This window comes from Eupeodes corollae, chromosome 1 (genome assembly GCF_945859685.1).
Source record: "Eupeodes corollae chromosome 1, idEupCoro1.1, whole genome shotgun sequence".
Taxonomy (NCBI): domain Eukaryota; kingdom Metazoa; phylum Arthropoda; class Insecta; order Diptera; family Syrphidae; genus Eupeodes; species Eupeodes corollae.
In genome coordinates this window covers 176,961,511-176,970,151 of record NC_079147.1, presented here as the reverse complement: position 1 = coordinate 176,970,151, position 8,641 = coordinate 176,961,511, and the positions used below count along the sequence as shown (strand labels likewise).

Below are 8,641 nucleotides of genomic sequence, written 5' to 3'. Positions count from 1 at the left end.
ATCACTGACGATATATAAAAAAGAACTGAGGAAAACCAAACGATCGTCCTGTAGAAACTTCTGTAGCAACGTGGAAGATTGCTCTGAAGCATCCAGGCTGCGCAAAATCCTCTCCAAAAATCCAATCATGTCAAGTTTCTTGAAAAACGCCTCTGGCCTATGGACCAATTCAAGCGAAAAATCGCTCAACTTGCTACTAGACGTTTACTTTCCTGGTAGCTCTAATATTATTAATAACATTGTACCAAATAGTTGTGCCAATACATTATATATAAATGTGCAGGTCCGGATGGTATAATTCCAGCTGAACTGCAAGAAAATGCAAGTTTTCTAATACCCATCCTAGAAAACATCTTCAAGGGATGCCTTAAATTGGCATACATCCCGATGTCTTAAAGACAAGTTAAAGTCGTTTCTATTCCAAAAGCTGGAAAATCCAGCCACGTTAACCATAAAGACCTAAGACCTATCAGCTTATCATCATTCCTTCTCAAAACTTTTAAACTTTTGATCGATATCCACTTAAGGGCAAGCATTGATAAGTTCCTTCTTTCAAAAGCTCAACACGCCTACAACAAAGGGAAATCTTTTGAAACAGCTCTACACAGTATAGTACGTACAATCGAATATTCCCTCCATCATAAAGAGTACACCTTAGTTGCCTTCTTAGATATAGAAGGTGCATTTAACAATGTTGACACATCTGCAATTGCACGTGTGTTGACATCTCTGAAGGTAGATAAGTCGATCAGCGAATTGATTATTTAGATCTCTCCTTTGGAACTTAGTAACAAATGAATTACTAATTACTCTAGAAAGAGAGGGATACAGAGTGTTTGCTTATGCGGACGATGTTGATATTGCAGTAACGGGTAAACATCCCATTATACTAAAATAACTCTTACAAAACGCTTTAAATAAGCTCATCACCTTATAAACGGTGTACCACTTAAATTCTCTGAACAAGCAAAATACTTGGGTCTCATTTTGGATAAGAAATTAAGTTGGAAACCTAATATTCAAGAGAGAATAAACAAGGCCACAATAGCCCTGTTCTTCTGTAAAAAGGCCATTGGTAATAAATGGGGCCTACAGCCCCGCATTACACACTGGCTATATATCTCGGTCATAAGGCCGATCCTAACTTATGGAGTAGCAGTATGGAGGACGGCGCTAAATATAGCGACAAATCGCGATAAACTCAGCAAAGTCCAACGAACAGCTGGCCTGTGTATGGGAGGAGCACTTCGCTCTACCCCCTCGGCCTCACTTGATGTTCTGTTCCATCTAATACCACTGGACATTTTCAGCAAGCAAACGGCTGCTAATACAGCCAAACGGCTTCAAGCCTCCTCTCTGTGGATCAACACCACTATTTTGAACTATAAACAGTAATACTGACTAGACCATACCCCATTATCAGTTTTATAACTATAGCTTCAAAGTGACTATACCTCCCAGGTCTTCTTGAAAGAATACATAATTTTTGATGATGATCCTATAAACTTTTATACAGACGGATCAAAAACGAAGGATGGTGTTGGTGGAGGCGTATACTCAGATAGACTAAACTTATGTCTCTCCTTTCGTCTACCCGATCATTGTAGCGAGTTCCAAGCTGAAATCCTGGCTATAAAAGAAGTCCTATCATGGCTAGAGAAAACGTTATATCAACTAATTGTATACGCATCTTCTCGGATAGCCAAGCTGCGTTAAAGTCCTTAGAATCTGTTTCCACTAACTCACTAACAGCCCTAAATTGTCGATCATCTCTTGCGGAGATTTCTACACAGTTCAACATTCACCTTTTCTGGGTGCCGGGACATGGAGACAATCCAGGAAATTGCAAAGCTGACGAACTTGCAAAAAGCGGAACAACTTTACCTCTGCTGGCTCACAATGCTAGCATAGGTATTCTCTTAGCTACATGTAAACTCATGCTTAAAAAAGATACCATAGAGAAAACAAACTTCAGGTGGAATAACACCACCTGCTGTTTAGCGACTAAACTAATTTGGCCTAATCTTAGCGCCAGTCGCTCAAAACAATTAATCTCTCTGAGCAGATTGCACATTAGCTACGTTATTATTGTCCTGACTGGGCACTGCTTGATAGGAAGGCATGCTATTCGACTTGGAGCCCCCGCAAATGATTTTTGTAGGTGTTGCATGGACGAGGAGGAGGAGGAGACAATCTCTCATCTTCTGTGCACATGTCCTGCCTTATCAAAAAGACGTAGAATCCACCTTGGAGACTACTACTTCAACGATACCAACAATCTAAAAAATTCTGACATAATTTGTCTTCTACACTTCATTCGGAGCTCCAATTGGTTCGACGATTTAAGCTGATCAACTGATCCATGTGGTATCACAACGGACCATACTTTGGTCTAAGTTTGTTGGACTTTCCAACCAACAGCCACTTTAACCTAACCTTACCTACATTGCCACTTTTTACAACAAACTTTCTACCGCTAAGCATATCATAAAGTATATAGAACAATGGTTTGCTTATGCCAAGCCTGCTCAGTTTAGGTAAAGACCCTCTTACCATACGGTGTGAAAGGCCTTTTCCAAATCAACCAGAACAGCACCTGTACATTGTTGGTTTGATTATTTATTCCATTGGATATCAGAAACGAACACACCTTAAACCTGAACTGTTTATTTATTGATGATCTCTTCGAAAACTTTGCTGATGCTCGGAAGAAGACTTATTGACCGAAGATTTGGCGGGTTGAAGTTGTACTTTCCCTTTTTCGGGAGAGGATGAACCACAGCGGTATTCCAATGCATTTTTCAGTGCATTATTGAAGAATGTGGCTTAAATGTCAATTGCCTCCATCGGTAAATGACTAAGTACAACGTTGGATATACCTTCGACACCTGCTGACTTTTTTTTTTATTTTTATAATAAGCGCACACTCAAAGGGTTATATTACCCTTATTATGTAGACACAGTGTGGGCACTAGGAAAGGGAGAGAGGGGTTGAAAGGAGATGACGGTGCACATTGGTTTTGAATTCCTAAATATTGCAATAGTTGGGAAAGACAGAGTGTGGCAAGGCATTCCACATTCGCATAGTACGGCTAAAGAACGAATCTCTGTACTTGACAGTACGACCGAAGATGGGCTCGAGGGTATATTGATGAGCATTCCTAGAAGCGCGAGTATTACGGTTGAACTGTTTAAGGGGAGGAATGCAGCTAGCTATTTTTCTAGAGCATAAACCATTAAAATAACGGTAAAAGATGGTGAGACAAGAAACATTTCGACGATGTTCAAGTGACGTAAATGATCTTATGATGGTAATATCACCAATCAGTCTAAATGCTCTACGTTCAATACTGTCCAAGAGGCTTAAGTAAGTTGCAGGAGCACCAGCCCAGATATGGGAGTTGTACTCAAGCTTTAGACGTATGTAAGTCTTGTAAATAACAGCCAGATCAGAGGGGGAGAAAAAGTTCTTGCATCGCCTTAGAAAACCCAAACATCTTGCGGCATTTTTGGCGACATCGCGTATGAGATCGTTCCACAAAAGGAGGTTGGTGATACACATACCGAGAATATCGAGATGTTCAGTTTCCTCGATGCAAATGCCATTTATGGATAGTGGCAGGGGGGGTATATTTCGCTTTAACGATACAAGACAGTATTGCGTTTTCGAAGCATTAAATTCCACGCGGTTTCTTATTCCCCATTGTACAATGCTGTTTAGGTCGCAATTTAATGAGCTTATCATATTTTGTCGTTGCAGTTCCACATCCGAAGAAGAGGGGTGTGAATCCGAAAACGAATATGAAAAGCTAAGAGTACTATCGTCAGCGAAACAATTTATTGGATTAGATGTTGCAGACAAGAAATCATTAATAAAAATGAGAAAGAGTGCTGGAGATAAAACAAAGCCCTGGGGCACACCAGCATTTATTTTGTAGTTTTCAGACTTGGATCCATCCATTGAACGATTCGAAAGGTAATTACTAATCCAATGAAGGAGGGATTAATGAAAACCTAAAGCATGCTTTTTCGATAAGAGAGCCTGATGCCAAACCCTATGAAATGCTTTTGAAATGTCTAGTGCAATAATCTTACTTTCTGCCGTATTGCCGGTCATTAAGAAGCTTTCGATCTTCAAGATATTTCTTGAGCTGATAATTAATCAGCGTTTCCATGACCTTGGAAAGAAGGGACGTAAGTGCAATCGGTCGGTAATTAGACGGTGAGGAAGATTCGCCTTTTTTGGGAATAGGGTGGACAAATGCGGTTTTCCATCCGCTTGGAACGAGACCTGAAGAGTATGACTGATGAAAAAGCTTACGCAGTGGTTTTGCCAGCGTTGAAGGTGAGCTGAAGCTCAACCTTCTTCACTAACAAGGGATTTCGTCCCCTTTGCTCGGCGATTATGGCATTTGCCAAGGAATCGCCATTGAACCGCATGAAACCGTGGTTATCAGATCACCATTGTGTCATATCATTTCGAAGGTAATGTAACATAATGTCCATAGCTGTACATATATGTAATATTATTAAATGACCTTTTAACTCAGGTATTTCCATTTCATTCGTTATTTCACACTTGTTTTTTCTTTGAAGCGCGCAGTCTATTTTATTGAACAAATCACCAATTTCATTTTGAAAACATCGTTAATAAATTATATAAAAAACGGAACACGTGCCGCACCTCATTGAATTTAATTTTAATTAATTATTTTTTATTTTCACACGCTTTCAAATACATCTTACATAAATATACACATGCATAAGCTAAGCATATGAGTATAGCACATTTGATACGTATAAAGTGAGTATAGCGCCTTCACGACCTACGCTTATATCAAAATGTAAATTTATCTTCATAACACTCCATATATCCACTTACTCATAGTCATAAGCACACAGCATGATTTTACTTTATTAGAATTACATATATTACACTATACGCAGAAGGCACGCTATCTCACTAAATACACCAAATACTAATTAGATTATTAATCTGGGTGTTATGTAATTTAATTAATAGATAATAGGTAGAGCAAGTCTATCCAACAATAATAACTCAGAGCAAAAGGGGTTACGAAATTAGAATTACAAGGTAGGAAGACGCTACCTATAACATCATAGGTATGTCTTTTGTCAACACTCGTCTTTCATTTTAACACATTTAAGCTATTATATGAATCACGTTTAGGTCTACGGATGGGCCTTTCATTTACAAATTTCTAAATTAATTATATTCAGGGAACACAAGAAAATTAATCGATTACTTAAGTTAATTTTCCCATTTTTAACACTCATTGCCTTCGTTCACTTACTTAGGTTCCTATTTGTTTTAATACCTGTTTTCAAATTAAACTATTTTTACCTGGGAATATTAAAATTGTGTTAAAATCAAGGTGATTGAATGGAAGTTCAATTACACCTTTATGAAATCATATCTAGTACCAGTTGTTGTCGTATTGACCTAAGATTTTCAAGATGTCAGGATGGCCGAGCGGTCTAAGGCGCCAGACTCAAGAGCAATCTTGCCTAGTAAAATAGGTACCTGAGCGTTCTGGTCCTCTCTGAGGGCGTGGGTTCGAATCCCACTTCTGACAGGAACTTTTTTTTTATTTTTTTAAACTCATGTTTTTCTGAAAAATATACATTTGTGAATTTTAAATACGTTATTTGCATATTTACTCGTAATAATATTTTTTTATATTCTATGTCATGTTATGACACACATGTGTGTTTATATGTTATGCACATACACTCAAGAAGCGACGAACATAAACAACTGTCAGATATAATTATTCCACTCAGTGGAATATGTATAAAAGCTTATAGAGGGAAGAATTAAACAAAGAAGGAATTTTAGAAAAATATCTTTTTTCCTTGTTAGAATAAAAAAAAACAAAATTCTTCAAATTTGTGTGTTCCAGCAAAATGAAGAAAATTTAAATAATTTCAAAACATAAAAGAAAATTTATAAACAATGAACTCTCTAATGTCTTTATATTGCTTTTTTTTCTTCCGTTCCTTTGATGAGATCCAAAGGATGACTCATTACGCATCTTAAATTTTTATATTGTAAATGTGATAAATACTAAGGAATTTCAAATATAAGAATTTTACGAAATCAAAAAATAAAAACAAAAAAGGAAATGTGAAATTCGAATCTTTCCTCCACCCCTTGGGGCACAAGAGAATATAAAAACTTTGGGAAAGAAGTCTGATATTAATCGCGTTTATCTCTGTTTTAGAGGAGGGTGGATTTCTTTTGGCCAAAGTCTAGTTGTAGGATGTACAGGGTAATTTATTTTCAACTCACTTTTTGTAATTTTTATCAAAAAATTGTGATTACGGATTTCTGAAAATAAGATAGAATAAAATTAACAAAGTAAATTGGTTTTAATTTAAAAATTAAAATGTATAGAGATTTATATATGTATGAATTATAAAACGGCTGTTTGTCCATACTTTACCGTATCAATGAACTCAAATTTACTGGACCGATTAATTTGAAAATTGGTATATACATATATGTATTTTTCCACAGGTGAAGCTGCAGAATGGCAACTTTTACCTATTCAACCGATTGTCAATAAAATCATTATGGTTATGTATTTTGAATAGGCAAGACGAATACAAAATCAAATTCATTTATTTATATTCTTATACTAGCAGACCCGACCACGCGTTGCTGTGGCTGAGTAATTAAGGAAGGACTTAATAGACAAAATTGAATTAATTTACATAACATCTTTAATTTTATTTTATTAATAAATACTATGATTGACATAAATTAAATAAAATCAAAGTTAAAGTTTACTGAAGTGCCAATCGACAAACAATATATTTGGTCAGCCTGTCTTTTGTCAATACAAATAAACTCGATGGTCTCCCTACACGTGAACAGGCCACGTATAATTGCCCATGAAAGAAACACGCATTCTCTAAGTCTAAGCCGCAAATAGACATTGTTTATCCTTGTGATTTGTTAAAAGTCATCGCGAAAGCTAAACGGATAGGAAATTGCAGTCTTTTGAAAGGTATTGGAGAATCTGACGGTATCATTGGAATGCGTGGTATCAGAACGTTTTCTCCTTTAATCTTTCCTGCCAAAATAGTCGCTTCGAGAACATTTCCGGTGATTTTTTTGATTACCAAACGTGTACCGTTGCATAGTTTAGGGGGGTTCAAATTACGCAGAAGAGTAATCGGTGATCCAATTTTAAACACAAGATTGTGAGGTGGCATTCCTGATATGTCTAAAGAATTCAAAAATTCAATTGGAAAATTCACTGCCTCGTCTTCATCGACAGTAGCGTCGATTGACTTAAACGACATTATATCGCCTGGTAATAATTGTTGATCTACATCAGCATTTTTTGCTGCCAAAATAGCACGATTACTGAGCCAATTGTGATTTAGATAGTTATTTATTATATCTGGGAAGACACTCTCGATCAGATCATTTTTAGTTTCAACAACAGTACAGAAATTGTCTGGCAATCTTATGCATTGGGTATCTTGATTAAATTCCACTTCACCGTTTCCAATATCTAATAGTCGCTGAGAAAATACTCGTGCTTTCGGATCATTTTGGAGTTGTTTTTGTTAACCTTAGTGTTTCGACGTTTCTCCATAAAAATGATTGTTTTAAACATGCATTGATTTCATCAGCAAAAGTAGAGTGAGGAATCACTGGCAATATTTGCGAAAATCACCAGATAATAGTTTGTTTAAATCCTGCAAAGTTCTATTTAATGCTTCGAGTGAATGCTTATGAGCCATGGTACACTCATCCCAAATTATGATTGAACTCCTTTGTAACACTTTAGCCATTCCACTCCTTTTCTTAATGTTACACATAGCATTTGGATTTTTATGGACGTCTAGTGGTAACTTAAAAGCAGAATGTGCTGTTCGACCACCATCTAACAAAGTAGGCTGATGATGCAATTTTCTTTTGTGACCTTTCTTTCGCAAGGATCAACGATATCAAAAATGTTTTACCGGTTCCAGCTGGTGCATCCAAGAAAAAGAAACCACTTTGTTTAGCATCAACATAATCCGATTGTATACATTTTTTTGTTCGTCAGCTAATAATTTTATTTTATTTATTATTGTTCTTCTCGCCGCAAATCGCTATTCACTAAGTCTATAGCTGGACGATTAGGTGATGGCATACCATAATGACTAAGTGATGAATTTGAGATCATAATACATAAGTTTTCAATTAATATCAATGCATATCTGGTGAGAAATCTAGATTTGGACATTGGTTTGTTTGTTTAAGTCGGTATAGTATATCTTCAGTCATGTAGTTTTTATATTTTTCCCACAGTATAGATGACTGTGTTGGAAAACATGTCGTCAAGATGATGGCAAATAGTTGACGAATACAACTTGGCGAGGACGTTAAAGCTGCATCAGCAAGTGTCAGATCCCAATGATTGTCATCTTCTAAAATTTGCAACTCACGCCATGCATCTTGATACGTACTGAACACTCGACCATTAACTTTTCGTAAAAATTGGAAAGAGATTGGTCCAGGAACAACAAACGCAAAAAGAAGCATTCACTTTGTTTTGGAATAACTGCACTGCCGATTTCATTGGTGTTTAAGTTTCCATCGATGTTTCCAACAACAGCA

General features: G+C 36.6%; 1 non-coding gene across 1 annotated transcript; it reads left to right on the top strand.

Annotated features, from left to right (window-relative positions):
- The first annotated feature begins 5,480 nt into the window (after positions 1-5,480).
- On the top strand, positions 5,481-5,597 carry Trnal-caa (transfer RNA leucine (anticodon CAA)). Its single transcript has 2 exons — positions 5,481-5,518; positions 5,553-5,597. It is a non-coding gene; the product is annotated as a tRNA-Leu (tRNA).
- Positions 5,598-8,641: the final 3,044 nt, after the last annotated feature.